General features: G+C 53.7%; 1 long non-coding RNA gene across 1 annotated transcript; it reads right to left on the reverse strand.

The window, feature by feature from the left end:
• Window positions 1-5,749: 5,749 nt before the first annotated feature.
• Window positions 5,750-12,793, reverse strand: LOC116856962. The gene is made up of 3 exons (XR_004380658.1): window positions 12,711-12,793; window positions 11,591-11,671; window positions 5,750-5,946 (listed from the first exon to the last, which is right to left on the reverse strand). It is a non-coding gene; the product is annotated as an uncharacterized LOC116856962 (long non-coding RNA).
• Window positions 12,794-17,789: the final 4,996 nt, after the last annotated feature.

A 17,789-nucleotide genomic window follows, 5' to 3' on the forward strand; every position in this document is an offset into this window, starting at 1 on the left:
GAGAGCATCAGGCAGGTGCTTCCCCCGGAGTCAGGAGCTTCCCTTGGCAACAGCTCCAGGAGCAGAGGTGAAGCTCTTGCTCGCCTGCCTGGGGGCTCCCAAGCCCTGTGACAGAGCAGGCACCGAGCACTTCGCAACTCTGCAGCTGTGGGAAGGCTCAGACAGAGTTAGCGAGTTAGTGGGAGGCAATGTTCAGTCAGCTTGCTCGGGAAATACTTCCTGAGACGGAGGGTTTTCCCAGACAATGCGCTACTCTTAAAGGTGATGAGCTCCCCATCCCTGCAGGTACACCAGCAGAGATACTGCAGAAGAGACTCAAGTATCAGGTGAGCCGGTTGCCCTAGACGGCTTTCCAAACCTGAGTTTTGACTCTCATTCTGACCTCTCTAGCCTCCAGCCTACCCACTCAGCAAATCAGCTGTGCTCTGAGCAGTGGCTGGACAGCAAGTGACCAACAACTTGCTCTCAGAAGCGGCAAGCTGGAGGCCACGGGAGACGGCTAAGCAGGTCGGGAGAAGGACAGGGAGGCAGAGATGGCATTTGGTTGCTCCTTGGAGGGGTGGGAGGCAAGGGCAGAGGGAAAGAGAATCTTAAGGAGGTTCCATGCCCAGCGCAGGGCCCCAACACGGGCCTCGATCTCACAACCCTGAGATCATGACCCGAGTCGAAATCAAGGATCCGATGTTTAACCAACTGAGGCTCCCATGAACAGCTTTATTTTTTTTTATTTTTTTAAAGATTTAATTATTTGATAGAGAGAGACACAGTGAGAGAGGAAACACAAGCAGGGGGAGTGGGAGAGGGAGAAGCAGGCTTCGCACCAAGCAGGGAGCCTGATGCAGGGCTCGATCCCAGGACTCCAGGATCATAACCTGAGCCGAAGGCAGAAGCTTAATGACTGAGCCACCCAGGGAGCCCAATGAACTGCTTTATTAATACACATGTCTCTTCTGTCTCCCCAGCACAAAAGCGTTTTGGAGCCGAGGCCTGTGTCCGACTCCCCTCTGCAGGCAGGTGTACCTGTCACATAGGAGATGCTCCGCCCAGGTGAATGACCTATCGGCCTATGTAATACTTGCCACAACGTGGTGAGGCAGGTCTCCCACCGCACAGATGAGAAAAGGCCAGAAGGGCTTCATTACTTGCCTAAGGCCATACAGCTACTAAGTGGCCCAGCCGGTGTGGGATCCCAGGCCGGCTTGCCTTCCCTCTGCACTCTCCACCACCGGGCCACCCTGCCCTGGGCGAACTTTACTCTGTGTAAGCCTGTGTCTCTCCCTAGCTGGAGAGGAAGGATGCTGGCACCTGCCACTCAGAACCAGAGTGACAGGGTTGAGCCCATTTCCTGGCGGTGGGCTAGGGCTTGGGTGGGCTTAGCCAAGTGGAGGCAAGAGCATTTCTAGGCAGGTCTCTGAGCAAGAAGCTCTTGTCTGCGTCTTTCTGGCTGGCTCCTCCAGGCTCCTCAGGAAGGGCTGGGGCGGGAGAAGAGAGGACAGCGTGGAATCAGCATTCCGAGGCACGCAGAGGCTAATCACGGATAATCACGGTCCCCAAGCTCATCTTTGGGTCAGAGGGTTGTTACAGCCCAATTATGGGTCAGAACAACTAATGACAGCTCCTGGCTCAGAAGGATGACATCCTTGACTGCAATGCTTACCCCTACCCCCACTTCCGCCCCGGGGCCCCCTGGATTGGGCTGCTCCCCACAGTGAGGCGGAGACGCAGGGAACTCTTTGCACTCTGGGGTAGGGGTCTCTCCGGCTCTAACAGAAACACAGCCCACGGCGTGGCTGGCAGAGACGGCCCTCAGCTGCGCCCGCCCCGCAGCCCTCGCATCAGAGCCAGCTCAGCTTCACCAGGCAGCCCTGGGCCCTTAATCCCTCCGCACCTAGCAAGAGACTAGGGGAAGGTGGGCGGACAGGGTGAAGGACCACCGTGTTTTGAGCAGAAATTGACGTGGTCCCTGAGAAGGCTAACCCCCAGAAGGACTCTCCAAAACTCCACATCTCAAATGAGGAAACGGAGGCTCAGAGAGGTTAAGTGACTGGCCCAGAGTCACACAGCTAATAGTTCAAGGGATCAGGACTTTCTGACCCCAAACCAATGCTCTTTTTAGGATCCTGAATTCTGCCGCATCCTAAAAGGTTAAGGAAATCTCACAGAACCCGGAGGGAGGGACGGTGTCAAAGAGCAGAGCCTGAGCCCCAGCTGGATGCGTTAAAATGCCCAGTTCCTAGTAAGACCCTGGAAGCTTGGATGTTGTGGACAAAGTGACCCCTAAGGTTAGAAAGGGAGTGACAGTATGGGCGGCCACTGGATAAGTGGCATGTGTGAGAGGCAGGAAGGAGGGGCTGTCTACTGTCACCTCCCAGAAGATCCACGTCCTGAAGTCAAGGAGCGCCTGGGTGCGAGGAAAGGCGGGAGACAGGAGATCAAGTCCTGGTGAGCAGGGGAGCCTTGTCCTGGTGCCACAGAAATGCTGGGCGCAAATAAAAGGCCTTTTAAACACCTTCCTGACCCTCAGAACTCGTTCGACAGCCATTTGACACCAGACTAACCTGACACCTCTTCCTTCAGTGTCTTCTGGAAAGAGCCCTCGAAAGGACCATATTTACACGTTACCTTTGAAAATTGTTCCAAAAATAGCACCCCCTTTGGCCTACCTTTTTCCTCCGCAACCAGCTGCATTCCCCATATTGTGTGAGTTGTTTTCCTCCGAGGAACCAATTGCTAGCGTCATGACTTTGATTGTCTGGTTGGCTCCGAGGGCAAGGAGGCCAGCAGATGGATGCGGATATGAAGACAATGGAGGTCTCCCTGTTGGCCTGGCCCGGGGCTCAGCTGGGGGAAGGAAACTATTAGAACGCCTGTGGGTGTCAGAGTGGAAGGAGTCCTCCGAGGGTAGTGGCGGGGGGGAATGTTCAAGGACAGGCTGCTCCTGTTGTGGTCTAGAATGTTCTAGAAGCTCTTGGAGATTTGTGTGGGGGTGTAGGGAGGGGTTTTACTGTTGGTGCAGCTGGGGGCTGCCTGGAGGGGGCTTGGGGGTTTAGACCCAAAGGGGATGTCTTCTTCAGGCAGGCCCCAGTTGGAGCTGTTCTGTTGCAGGGGAGAGTCGAGGAAGAAAAAGCATCCATTATAGCTGAGTGTGGGTCCCAGAGAATTAAGTTATGAAATGGGATGTGTGATTGGCTCATACTTAATTTGGGGCTAGAGAGCTTTGCACTCCGGATGAAAGAAAGGGAGAGAGGGAGGGAGGAGGAAGGAAGTCGTGTAGGATGGGCAGGCACTGTGCTAAGTACCTGCTGTCTTGTCTTCCAAAGAGCCATTTTCCTAAGGACCTCCAAGGAGAACTTTGAGAGGAAGTTGCTGACCCTTCCAGCCAACCTGGATGCTGTCGCTGAGATACGGGCTGTGCAATGCTTGACATCAACTGAAGGAGAAGACAGGTGGGTCTAGCAGGAGCCCCAGACCCACTATAAGGAAAAGAAATTCCCACCCCAGCCCGAATGTCCAGGTCCTGGCTGGGATTGGCCAGGGGTGAGGGGAAGAGCCCCGGGGTACGTTTTCATAGCCTAAGGGAGCTAAGACCCAAATGCACATGCCACTCAGAGCTGCCACTCAGAGCTGGAGCAGATGACAGCTGGTGGGGGGGTGGGGGGGTGTCACAGTGGGGGTGGGATGCGGGCATTCGCACCTCAAGGTAGGTCTCCCAACTGCTCTCTGGCATCCCACCACCACCGGGCTTCCCTGCTGAACCACACGAGTCATCCACAAATTTTGGACTCGCTTCCACCAATACCAATAACTTCTTACAGGTAGAGAGAGAGAGGAACTCAGACTCTCCTCTCCCACAACCTGACCACCTAGGAGAAGTTACAACAAAAGCGTACCTCCCACCAAATGTGGCCACACACACACACATTTCTTAGCAAGCACACATTACATATTAACTAATGAGGGTGGTGGAGATCCCAAACAACCCGCCACGTAACTCCACAAAGACCCTGGTCTCTGGTGAGATGTTTCTGCTTGGAAGATCTATCCAAGGCAGACGCAACAGTATTCTAGTGCTGAATTCAGAGGAGATTCTAGAAGGATCCTAACCATCCATCCCCAGAGTCTGTACTCCTCTTGGCTTTAACTAACTGCCCTCAAGCACAGTTTAAAAGTAACATAAAAGATATGTCACATCATCGATCTGAAGCACTTTGAAGTAGGTCAGAGGCAATTTAATGTCATTTCAAGAAGAAAGCAAGATCCTTTAAGTGAGCCTTGGCTATTATGCCTGCGCCCGCCCCCTGAGGCAAGTAATTAGACATGGCGGCGGTAATTTGAGGAAAATTCCTTCAGGACTTGGGACTCTAACTTTGAACCGGACTTGAGCGAGCTCATTGAAGTTTTGGCACCGTTCCCCAAGTGGTGGTTGTGCCCAGAAAAGACTACGTACTCATAGGTTTTCTTTGAGTTGAATGAGAGTTCAATTTTTCAGCTGACCTTTCTCAACCCTGGCTCGCTTCGAAGCTTGTTCAGTGGCTTGCGAATCTTTCTTGTTTGTTTGGAGCAGGTTTTAGCAACCCCTTCTGAGAAGTCTTTGAATGACTTAGTCCTGTTTACAAACTTGAATATTTACGGGGGCCTCAAACAATCCTTGTTGCATTTATAAACTTGATGTTTTGGGTGAGTGGCTTCCGCTGGAGGGGGAAAGGCCAGAAGGGGAGGTAAGGGGGAGCAGGGGTGCTCCTGGGGTCTAAACAATGCTAGAATTCTCCATCCGGTTCTGGATCCCTGGGCTGTGGGACTTTTCTGAGTGTAAGGGGACAGCTCCAAAAAATTCTTGGACTCATCGGTTAATTCCCCTTCTAATCTATCTGCCTGTTTTTAAGTTTTAAGGAAATCTCCCTGGATCCTTAATTCTTTCACATCCAGTGAATTCAAGGAGTGTAGGTGGTGAACCTAAAGTTCTCTTAAATATTCTACCCCGAGCCTAAGCTTTGAAAGATTCCAGCTTAAACTCACGCGCTGAAGTTAATTACCCAATTATATTTTAAATTAGAATGATGAGACTCTCACTTTAATGGGCCAAATTATCTTAGCATTGCAAGTGAGCACAGAACAGGAAATAAAATACTGTGGTTTGGATTCCCTTAAGTTTGTCTACGTGTGACCCCAAATCCTCCTGGAGTTCGAAGACAGGCACCCACAAAGAAAAACTATGACCCTAGTTAACTGGGGCTGCCTACCCTCCCCCCACAGGGGGCAGTTACAGGCTGGTTGGTTGAGGTTGCTGAGGGTAGGAAATTTCCCCTCGGTTGTTATTGGATTCTTGGTGCCTCTGGGGGCCTTCCAGAATCCTGTTTCCTGGTTCTCTCTCGTGGGCTTAAAAAAAAAAAAAAAAAAAAAAAAAAGAACCAAAAAACCCACAAGGGCTTATGTGTCGCCAGCTCCTTGGCCCAATCTCTGCAGCCTGGCAATGCTCACACCCCTTCCCTCACCTGGCTATGCTCACACAAGGTTGACCACATGTTTACATTTGCATGTTTCGCTTCTGACCCCACATACACGTATTTATCCTTTAAGTCAGGAGTTGTTTTTTGTTTTTTTTTTAAAGATTTTATTTGTGTATTTGACAGAAAGAAATCACAAGTAGGCAGAGAGACAGGCAAAGAGAGAGAGGGGGAAGCAAGCTCCCTGCCCACCAGAGAGCCTAATGTGGGGCTCGATCCTAGGACCCTGGGATCATGAACTGAGCCGAAGGCAGAGGCTTAACCCACTGAGCCACTCAGGTGCCCCAAGTCAGGAGTTTTGAAGTGGATGGAATCTTCCCTCTTTTGCACCCTTAGGATGTAACAGCTCTTCAAGACATCTATGTAAAATGCTCCTGGACTGGGTTTTCTCTTCTGCTGGGTCCTGGTAAGATCACTTCTCCTTCCGAGGAAGGCGGGGAGCCTTGAGGGAGAAGAGGAAGGGGATGCAGAGAACAGGGGAAGAATTTTAAGTCTCACGTGCCGCCTTCTTCTTCTCTCTCTGCTGAGTCTGGCTCAAGCTGCTTGTTGCTCATGCCTGCTCCATGCTTGTTCCTCTGGGGAGAGCCCTCCCTGCTGAGCTCAGCCCCCCACCAGCAGGCTCCCTTACTGGGGCCCTGCACTCCGGGTCCTGGTATGGGCCAGGCGGCCCTGCAGGCATCAGCAAGCGCCTCATTCCATGACAATCTGTAGGCCCAGCACGCTGATGACATCCAGGCAGGCTCTCCCCGGACGCCTCATCTCTCACCTTCTGTTTAGAGCACGCACTCACAACTGGTCCAGGCAGGGAGACCGCTCTGTGGAAGGTAAGGAAACAGATCCAACAGCCCCGGGGCTTCAACCCCAAGAAGAGCAACAGGTAGAGGGAGGGTTTAGCACGTGCGAAGTGCTTTATACGCACCGGTTCATTTCATCTCTACGAGCCCGATGGTGATGTGGGTTCATTTGTCTTTTAATGGAGGAGGCAGCTGAAGCACAGAGAGGTGAAGCGGTGTGTCCCAGATCACACAGCCAGTGAAGATCAACCAGATTTAGAACATGGGTCTCTAATTTTAGACCCTGTGCATAGAGCTCCTAAACTACCGGCAGCCCCATCAGGAGAGGGATCAGGCTTAGCCCAAGAGCAGGTTGCTGTGGGGAGAGGCTCAGCTAGACACTGGGCCAAATGGAGGGCACCAGTTGTCTCCAGGAAGCTAGCATGGCAGAAGAGGAAGGTAGGAAAGGAGTCCGCGGCAGATGGCCTGGGGAGGAATCAGAGGGATGAGCAGAGCCTCTGAGCCGCGGGAAGAGCTGACTGCCTGCCGGGCATTGTGCCTGGCCCCTTTGTCCTGGAACCCCTCAGACCCCAGACTCCGTGCTGTGTTTCTGAGAAGTAGACCTCCCTCCACTTTTATACTCTTTGAAATCCCCCTCTCCAAACGAGATATTACAATTAACGAAGAATAAAAGCACAGGGGAAAGCAGGGCCTCCACTCCATCCTGGGGTGCCCAGCCCTGGCCAGACTATCATGTGATCCTCCCCACAAGGATGCTGGAGATCTACCCACTCCGCAGGGGGCATTGATATGTCAGTGATGTAGCTGGCTTTGCATGGAAGTCTGTGGCCCCAAATCACAGGGTCTCTAACCATTACCTTATACTGCCTGTTGGGCTGATCTATCAAACCTTCAGCTGAGAATCTACTCTGATGATCAAGAAGCCATATCCCTCACTTGGTGTCAGGCAAGCTTGGTTTAAGTCTGCCATTTTCCAGAGCCTAGAGATGCGGGAAGGGACCGGAGTGTGGGAAACGGAAACTCAGAGAGGGTAAGGGACTTTCCCAAGGCCACACAGCAAGAGCACGGGAGCCACAGGACTAGAACTCAAGTCCTGTTTGCCCTGCCTCCTTCCTGCCCCTCCACCCCAGCATACATCCTACACCTCTGAGATCCATCCCCCACCCACCCCTGCGCCCCCCTCCCCCGGGGGCCTGCCGAACAAGCGTTCAGCCTGGATTTAGATGAGTGTGTTTCGCTTTGCCTGGCAGTCTGCTCAGTGATTGTTCTAAACCTGCGTGTGGGCTTCTCCACTCCCCCAGTCTTCTATTTCTTTCTACGCCCCCAAACAGTGCCCCATCCCCCACCCTCCCCCCTCCAGCACCCAGCACAGCAAGCCACACTCAGCAGGTGTTAAAGAATGCTTGCTGAGTGAGTAAAGCTTTGGACCATCTGCAGGGGCCAGAGTGGGTGTCAGACTTCCCCACCCCCTGCCAGCACCAGCCCCAGGGCCCGCCACAGGTGTCCCCCAGCAGGTGAGCCCACTGGCCCCCCAACTGTCACTGGGGATGGGGGAAAAGCACAGGACTTCTGGCAGAAAGGGGCTTAGGAGACCCTTGCTGGGTCCAGAAAGTCAGGGGCAAGCTCTAGGCCAGGAAAGCCAGCACCCCTGGCCTGCGGTGGGCTCTCCCGTGACTTCCTCGTGCCCTGCCTGTAAGCCTCAGAAGAAGGGGACCCCGGACGCCTCCCCAGTGGGCAGCCTCCCTAGGCTGGTGCCTAGGGAAAGAGAGTTGACACACAGCTCAAATGGCCCCATTTTGAATTTAGAAACTGCGGGGATGTGTGAGCAGTGTAGGCAGCTGGGTAGAAGAGAAGGTTCAGTGGCAGGCTTGCTCATCGGGACAAACTGACTCCCTGGTGTCTTCCAGGAAGTGGGGCATTGACATGCAAACTGTACTAGGATTCCTGATACCGAGGGCTTCCCCAGCCCTGTTGCCCCTGGACCCCGAGCTTCTCCAACCTGAATGCACAGGGCTCACCCGGGGAGCTTGCTACCACAAGGATTCCCAGTTCACCAGGGTCCTCCCCACCCCAGACTTGCCCTTGCAAGGTGGAGAGAATGGCATGTTTCATGAGCCTGCCCCTCCCCCAGCCCCAGGTGATTCTGGGGCAGGTGGGCTTTGAACCACCTTGGGAACTCCTCCTTGGATCTTGTCCCGAAGGACCGGGAGCACCAGGGCAGATCTGGAAGAGGTTCTGGTTGCAAAGCAGGAGGCCTCGTCTCTCCTGAGGCCCCTCAGACCCAGGCCATCTGGCTCCAGAGTGTCCCGGAAAGCTCACATAGGCTGCCGGAATTAGCCCACCCAGAGGCCGGAGCAGGTCTCCTAAGGGGCCCACAGTCTGCCCTGAGAATTCCCAGACCGCAGGCTGGAGTCAGAGCTCCTGAGAAGGGGTAGCAGTAAGGGCCCAGGAGAGCACAGGGAGGAGCCGTGCAGCAGAGATTATAGACACACTAGGCCCCAGGAAGGGGGAGACAGACTGTGTGCCAGAGACGAGGGGGTAGTGACCATTCCCCACGGCCAGGACTAACTAACTCCCCTGGGCCAGCACTGGGGGTGACAGTCACAGTCAGCAGAGCTGGGAGGGACCGGAGATCAGCTCGCCCCTTCACAGAGCAGGACGACAGAGTTTCCATCTTGAACACTTAGAGGATTGTCCCAGCAAGCACATGCCCATAACTTGCTGCGATACCTCAAGCTCTGGGAACAGTAAACTCAGGCGACGGTGAACTCCGGCTCTGCTTAGTCACTGAGACCCCGGGAACGACTTTGCGTCTCCCGCACACACTGTCCCCATGTCCAGTGTGGAGAGCCGGTTAAACCAGGTAAGGCAGCAATCCAGGGACAATGGCAGCAATCCAGCAATCGTGGCTGCCTCGAGCCCCATATGCAGCAACGCCGGAGTGGGGGCTGCGGCTAGGGACCCCGTGCCTGGTCCGAGCTCACTGAACCCTCGCGACGGCACCCTGATGAGAATTCATGCTGTCTCCATGGCGGAAAAACTTAGGGACCTTGTACCAGGATTCAGTCAGCGTAGGGCCGAGCTAGGGTCTGAACCTGGCCTGAGCCCTTCTACACCACATCGTGCAGTCTCAAAACTGACAGCACAGAAGCTCCCCAGGAGCTAAAGGCCAGCGTCTGCGGCCCCGGGCACAGCAGGCAGGGACGAGTGCACACCACATCTCAGTCCTGGCTGCCCCATTTCCACTCTCTGGTTCCATCAGCCACAAACCAGCTCACACAGAGGAGAAGGGAACGGAGCAAGACCACACCACAGGTCCCAGAAGACTGGAGCCCAGAGGTGCCGTGAGGTCTTCCCATTGAGTCCACTGCCACATTTCATGCCTCCCTGGACTGGCCCATATTTGGGCAAAAGGGTGCTGCTTACTATTGTTGAATAACTTCCTGCCTAGTCCCACCTCTGGGCCTTTGAACATGCTGATCTCTTCCTCAGAAACATCTTTCCTCCTTCAGAGTGCTGCTTGAATAGTACCTTCTCTAGGACGCTCATCCAGATTCTCCTGCAAGCACACGGAGCCTGCCCTTGGTCTGCGGCCCAGCTCTGTGGGTGCCACACGGATCCAGGTGCATGGTAGGGGCCTCAGTGAGAGTCAGGGGCACTGAGGGGAACTGAAAGCCTTCAGGATTCTGCCTCATGTATTACATCACATTAATTCTATCAAGCTTTTTTTCTTGAAATTAAAAAAAAATGAACTCTAGACCTGCATGTGAATAAGGATTTAAAATTATATCAGTCAGAGAAGCCTGATCTTTTCTCTCCCAGTGTCTGGTCGATTGACCAGCTGCCCTTGTCAACCACATCAGGCTTCTGGTCCACACTGGCAGTCGAATATGCAAGTCTGTCCAGCCTCCTGAGCCTCTAGCGGCCATCCCTGACCTGCTGGGGAGTCAGGGCAGGGGGAGACCATGGCAGATGTTCCCCTGTCTTCCAGGAGCCGCGAGGCTAAGAGCTAGGCTGAACACACGCAAACACGTCCACACCAGCGTGCCCACTGCTCCAGAAGCCAGGGGCTTGTGGCCCAAGTCCTGCCAGGAGAGGAAGTGCCAGGAGCCCTCCACATTCTCTCAGCCCTGGCCTTTTCTCCCTCTCCTTATTTAGAACAGTCCTCTTCCCTGTAGGGCCTGCTGGGAGGGTGGACAGCAGGAGTGAGGCAGGTGCCTGCAAAGGCAGGGGTTCCAGCGAGGGGAGGAGGGGCAGGGAGCCCCACATGGAGGCCCATGGCAGCCACACGTACCAGACACTTGTCCTGGGGCTCCGCTGGGAAGGCACCTCCTCTGGGAAATGGCTCTGACCTCCCAGCTGCCATAGGGTTCCCTCCTTTGTGCTTCCACACCACTGCCCCCCAGCCCCCACCCCCGTCCAGATCGCACATGCATTTCTGTGACTGTTTACTGTCTGTCTTCTCCCAGGAGAACAGCACTCCTGGGAGAAGGAGACGCATCAGGTCCTGAGCAACCAGCGGGAACCCAGCAGAGTCCACATGGGCCCACTGGGGAGCAAGGAATGAATGAGTCCACACTGGGGATGGGATTTGTGGGGTCTGTGCTCAGGTCTCTGCTGGGAACACCTGTGCATTCTTGCTGTCTGCAGTTGGCATTTGACAATCGCAAGTTCTGTATTTTCTTCTCCCTCCTACTTCGTCTTCTAAACCCTGATGCAACACTCCGCCTACACACACTCACACATGTAGGCACACACCCCCACACAAACCATAGACACATGTACAGTTACACGCACACGACTTACCCACCAACTCTAGACACATGACACTCACACCCAATAGTACAGTAATACCCGTACACCACACACAGCAACACACGCACGCTCGCCAGCAAACCACAGCTACACTCTGACCTGCCCGCACACACAGTCCCGCAAATGACACCCAGATACACAGACGCAGACATCTGTGCACAGACAAGCAGGCAGATATACCCTCCCCCTCGAGGACAAACTCTGAATGGTGGTTCCTCTGCTTTTCCATCTAGGGATTCCTTCCTTTGTCTTTCCTTCTGCTTTGATTCGCTTCACAATGAACAAAGCACCGTTCCTTGGTTCATTTACCTACCCAAGAGCCCTTCTTGAAGACTCCCTCTGCTCCGGTACTGTATGTGAAGACAAGCAGGGCTCAGACCTGCCCTGGAGAGGCTACTGGAAGGAACAGACATAGAAAACACCACCCATAAGGCTGGTGGGACCCCTGGATCAAAGAACTATTTCTTGAGTACTTACTGGGGGCTGGGCTTGTGCTGGGCTTTGGGAATGCAGCGGTGAGTAAGGTCCAGTCTCCCTGGTCTCAAGGAAGCTCCAGACCTGGGGGAAGGGAAGAGAGACAGGCAAAGATAGACTATCTTCCTGTGATGTACACAGATCAGTGGCAGCCCGGAGTAGGGAGTGATTAACCCTGTGGGAAGGTAATCCAGGAGGGCTTCACGGAGAAGGTGGTACTGGGTGTTTTTTATTTTTTTGTCTTTTTTTTTTTTAAAGACTTTATTTATTTATTTGACAGACAGAGATCACAAGTAGGCAGAGAGGCAGGCAGAGAGAAAGGTGAAAGCAAGCTCCCCGCTGAGCAGAGAGCCTGATGCGGGGCACGATCCCAGGACCCCGGGATCATGACCCCAGCTGAAGGCAGAGGCTTTAACCCCCTGGGCCACCCAGGTGCCACGGTACTGGGTTTTGTAGGATGCAGAGCCGTTCAGGGGAAGACTTGAGCCTGGAACAGGTTGGCATTTGATGCAGAACAAAGGCTGAGATCTCAGAAAGCTAGACCAAAAGTTCTGTGGGTCTGGACTGTAAGGATGAGTATGTGGGTGGTGGGTGCGGCGTGGGGTGAGAGCATGGGAGAGGTCGATACACGGGGCAGGGAACAACGTCTCCTTACAGTCGAGGAAACAGGCTCAGGTTGGTAAACGCAGCTGTCTTTGACCTCTGTTGGACCCTTTCCTGTTCTTGGGGACAGCCACAAACCCCACTGCCCGTGCTCTCCAGATGAGACCAGGCTGCTTGCTAGTAGCTGAACACATTAAAAGCTCAGAGCTGGTGGGAGACATTATTATTCGTTGCGATGATTATTCTCTAAAGTCCAGCTTGGCAGGTAATCAGCAGCTCAGCAGGCCCCAGGCGAGGGAGATCTGGGCCTTAGAGGCAGAGCAGGGCCCCCAAGCCCCCAACCTCCCCCAACCCTCCCAGCCCCCTCCCCTCCAGGCCCAGGCCCCTGCCCAGCAGCTGGTTGGCAGCTGTGGGTCTCGGTCAGCTGGTCAGCTGGGTCCCTGAGCCAGAGCACACATTCCCCTGGGGCTGCCTCATTGTCCCCCTCCACTACCGCCACCCGCCCCCTGCTGGCTCTTACCCTCTCATTCGGCCCACGCCCCCTCCCACGGCCAATTAGTCTGCTCAGGCAATTAGCGGTTCCCTTCTCCTCCTGGGTTTCTACTTCCCTCAGGGCAGGAGCTGGTTCTGGAAGGGGCTGAGTCATTTTCCTGAAAGGAATGCTGCCTGAGGAAGTGGCCGGCTCCTCCTCCACCTGAGGCTGTGTGATCCCCGGCTGGCAACTTCACCTCTCTGAGACTGTTTCCTGGCCTGGTAAATGAGGGTGTTAACCCAACTAGATAATGAGTACAAGGGCCTCACACTTGGACAAGGCTCTTGGTCCCCCGGGGCCTCAGTTTCCCCCGTGTGAAATGTAGGGAAGGGTGAGGTCAGAGGTCAGTACCTAGCAAGGACAGAGGGACCAATCTGGCTAGCCATTTCTTTTGACCAACACCTTACTTTTTAAAAAAATTGCAAAATTGGCAGACAGTTTCTCCTTTGCTGTCCTGCCCACCGCTCCCTGAGGTGTATCCAATAAATATCCAAAAAAAAAATAAATAAATAAATAAAAAAATTGCAATTTGAAGGTGCACCCCGGTATGCCCAGTTCCCACCATTTTCTACTGTCTCACCCGAGCTATCTCCTATGGTCCCGGAGGGCCCCTGAGTTTGAGACCCCTAGACAAGCTGGTCTCAGAGTTCGTCGCACAGGGCTCTTTTCAAGGCTTCTGTGGCCGTGGGTTCCGGGGCAGGCCCATCCAGCACAGGACCACTCATCCATGGGCCTCCCTCCCCCATTCCAGACCCTCCTCCTCTCCCTCAGACCCGGCACTCCTTCACTGCCTTCTCCACTCGGGAAAGCCTGCAAGGCTCTCTCCCCTGTTGCCTCCTCTGGGAAGCTGTCCCTGACTGCCCCAGGTGGAGGACGGGACTCCCTCTTCTGGGCTTGCCTGCCTACAGCAAATACCAGGGTATAGTGAAGGTGGCTGGGGCGCTTCTCCTCCATTCTGTATATTCAGTAGATACTAAACATTGACCCCCTGATGTCAGCAGGGCCTCGAGCAGGAGGGCAGCCGCTTCCCTCCATCACCTCTATCGGCAGAGCCCCAAGAGGAGGCTGGGCATGGTTAGTAGGGGGTCAGGAAATGTTTGTTTCGGGAATCAGCAACAAGGAAGGGCGGAAAGCCTTGCTCACTGCCACCCTAACTCATTTAAAATGCAAGAGGATGGGGCACCCGGGTGGCTCAGTGGGTTAAGCCTCTGCCTTTGGCTCAGGTCATGATCTCAGGGACCTGGGATCAAGCCCTGCACGGAGATTTCTGCTCAGCGGGGAGCCTGCTTCCCCCTCTCTCTCTGCCTGCTGCTCTGCCTACTTGTGATCTCTTTCTCTCTCTGTCAAATAAATAAATAAAATCTTAAATAAAATAAAATAAAATAAAATGAAAGAGGAGAGAAAGCTGGCCACCTTGAATCCCCACAACTCCCAGTAACGATTCCCTCCCTCCGCACCTCTGTAAGACATTACCCCTGACAAAGCAAGGTGCCGGTGCCCTCCTTGCCACCCGTCCCCTGCAGATGGGAGACGCTGTGATGTATCTTCCCTGCCCTGCACTCCGGCCCAGAGAAGTGCGATGCTTGCTGGGGACCTCCGTACCAATGCTTGCCACCCCCCGCCCCGTGCCCTGACCCCGAGACCCTGCCCCTCCCACCCCACCTTGGGGGCTGCCTCTTTCTCCTGTCACTCAAATAGGGACACAAATCCATCTGTTTGCTTCTTTGTGTCTCTTTGTCCTTCCATGTTTCCCTCATTCTTACCTCCTGCCTTTCTTCCTGTCTTAGGTCTCCAGCCTCTCCACTCTTCTCTTGTGTCGCCTCTGCTGAGCCCTGCCTCTGTCTGTCTCTGTCCCCTCCTCTCCGTCCATCTGCCTCTCCGTCTCTGTCTCCATGCCCTTTTCTTTCTCCTGGGCTGTCTGTCTGGCTTTCTCTCCGTAATTAGCTTCACTTCTAGCTTTTACTCTCAGGTCTCCTGGGTGGTGGGGGGCGGGCAGCGGGACAAGGAGGGAAACATCTTTCCAGCATGCAGAAAATGGGCCAATTAAAGCCACAAGGCTGCTCAGGAGGCCGAACAAGGAGGAAGCAGAAATAGCCCCAGGCGGGTCTAGCTGGAAAAATAACTAGAGAAACTGGGAGAAAGGGCAAAATGGATGCAGAGTCCAAAGTCACAGGTGCTCCTCGTCCAGATCCCCCCAGAGGTGGCTCCCTCCCACCCAGATTCCGAGGGTTGGTTTCTGACTGCTGCTTGGCGGGGTGTCCCATTCTCACCCTCTACCTCTGCTGGACTGGAGGAAGACTTAGAGCTTGCCAGACCTCCCAAGGCCTCCCCTCAAGTGCAAATGTCCCCCTCACACCTTCAGGCTGAGCCGTGGTGACAGCTGCCCCTCCCCACCCCAAGGCCTCCTCCAGCTTTTGGGAACACAGGTAGCTGGGAGACCAGGGATGGGGGAGGGGAGAGGAACCCCACCCCCACCATTCTAAGGTCTTCTAGCTCCTGCCCTTGGACCCCAGGAATGTGGGGCCTGCTCCACACCAGGCACTCCGGAGCCAGGGATGGGATGGCCACAGAACAGAGAGAGCCCCACAGTCTCCTCCTAGGAGCTCCAGGTCCAGTGGGGGCTCCAGATAAACAGGTGACAACAGGTGTGGTCCTGTGGAAGGCGTAAAGCATCCCCAAGGACTCTGGTATCTGTCCCCAGCCTGCAGAATCTGCAGGGGGTCCCACACCAATGGGGGCCGTGGGAGCTGAAGGCTATCTCAAGCAGAGGAACGTGGAAGAAGCCGGTAAAGAAAATGAAAACAGCCCCAGGAAGCCTAGGAGGGCTGGGGGGGAGTAAAGTGTGTGTGTGCTGGGGGGGTGTGCTTGCAGTCCAAAACAAAGAGCTTAGAATTTATGCTCAGGATAAAAGGGAGCCATGGAGGACTATAGGCAAGGGAGGGGCACCGTGATATGTTCCTTTAGGGAGAGTCTGTGACCTACAGGGGCAGGGGAGGACAGATAAGGATGGCAGCAGGTGGAGCAGGCCAAGTGCTACTACAGACCATCAGGGAAGAGACAATAGGCTCCAAAGAGGCAATGTAAGATGAATTCATTACCCAGTCTATGGCTTTCAGCTGGCCACCAAGGCAGGGGCTGTGATCTGGACCAAGTCCCTTCCTAAACTCTCTCCGTATCCTCTTCCCACTGCCTTTCCCCCCAGATTGCCAGATTCCCTGGACCTGCCTTGATTTATCCCACCTCTGTGCCTTTCCTCCTTTAATTTCTTCCTTCTAGAATGTTCTCCCCTCTCTCTCATGGATCTAAATCCTACCCATCTGTCAAGATCCAGTTCAAATATCCCCTTCTCCATGCAACCTCTCCTTCCAGGTTTTCAGGAAACACTACCTCGGCCTCTCTCTCTCTCTTTTTTTTTAAGATTTTATTTATTAAAAAAAAACTAAAAAAAAAAAAGATTTATTTATTTGAACAGAGAGAGAGATCACAAATACGCAGAGAGGCAGGCAGAGAGAGAGAGAGGAGGAAGCAAGCTCCCTGAGAAGCAGAGAGCCCGATGCGGGACTGGATTCCAGGACCCTGAGATCATGACCTGAGCTGAAGGCAGAGGTTTAACCGACTGAGCCACCCAGGTGCCCTACCTCAGGTAGCCTCTCTCATGGCCCAGGACACTTAGTGCCTTTTGTATCATTTTTTGTACCTACTCTAGGATCCCCTATGCATTCAGAGCATCTTCAGGGCTGAAATCTGGTCTGATGCAACAGTCCGCAGGATAAGGCCTGACCCAGGAAAACATCTCCACAAAGGCTTGGTGAAGGAAAGAAGAAAGGAGGGAGGAAGGAGGAAGGGAGAAAGGATAAAGAGAAGAAGGTGGGGCGGTGAGTGAAAGTCTGTATTTACGGGCTCACTGTGCCTGCGTGAGACTTGAATCACTTTAGCTGGGTAATCCATTTCTCTGGTATTCCCTGCCTAGGTGTGCCTGCAACGTGGTTCCAATTTTCTGAGTCTAATCTATATTCGGTCATTAACATCAGACATCCTGGTTTTCTTCTTTCCCTAAGACTTACTATAACTTCAACCTCATTGTTTCTGCCTAGCCATAGAAATACGGGGAGGGAGGGAAGGAGGAAGGGGAGGAGGGAGGGATGGAGAGATGGGTAGATAACTGAGCGGCTGGAGGAGTGGATGACCAAATTAAAAACTAAGAGAAACCCATCCAAGAACTATGGATGATAAATTGTAAGTAAGATACGTGACACCAGCATTTGGTGGAGATCGATCCGATCCTGGCCATGTGTTCATTCATTCCCCCAGCCCTAACTGTGCACCCACCATGTGTCAAACACCGTAACAGACCCTAGGAATCCATCAGTGAGCAAAATACATGACGCCTGACCCCCAGAACTTAGAGTCTAGTGAAGGAAACAGACAAGAAACTGAGGAATTGCCAAGCAATATCGTAAGCATTGTGATAGAGAACACGTGGGACCGTGTGGGACGCTGTCTGAGCAGAGCAGCAGTGTGCATCATGCACTCATTCAGGAGTGTCAGGGAAGGCTCCCTGGAAGAAGTGACATGTAGGCTGGGCAAGGAGAGACTGATGAGCGGCGAGTCGGAGGCATAAGCAAGCCTGGCAGAGGGAACGGAACGTGCAAAGCACCAGGAGGGAGAGAGCACAGGGCCAGTTTTTTTTAGGAAACTAGAAAAGTTCAATCCACAGGAGCACAGAGGGCTGGGGTCAGCAGATGAGCAAAGAAGGGTCATGGAAGCCAGAATTTAGGTCCATGGAAGCCAGGACCTATGGACCCTCAAGGAGCCCAGGCTCTCTTCTAAAAGCACGGGGTCCAGGGCGGGGGATTCCCTTGCAAGGTTCAAGCCGGGAGAAATCTGACCACAAATGTAGGAAGACTATCCATTGCATGATGTCTTTTGAAATTCCTCCTGTTAATGCAGAAAGATTATTTTCTTCTGATGTTTCCCCATAAATAGTGTTGTTGCCAAATCTATAAATCATCTGGGAAATTAAATGTTTTTCTTGGTGATCAAAAACCAAGGAAATGAAAATTAACT

The sequence above is a fragment of the Lontra canadensis genome, unplaced genomic scaffold, assembly GCF_010015895.1.
Source record: "Lontra canadensis isolate GAN:19392208 unplaced genomic scaffold, GSC_riverotter_1.0 scaffold115, whole genome shotgun sequence".
NCBI lineage: Eukaryota > Metazoa > Chordata > Mammalia > Carnivora > Mustelidae > Lontra > Lontra canadensis.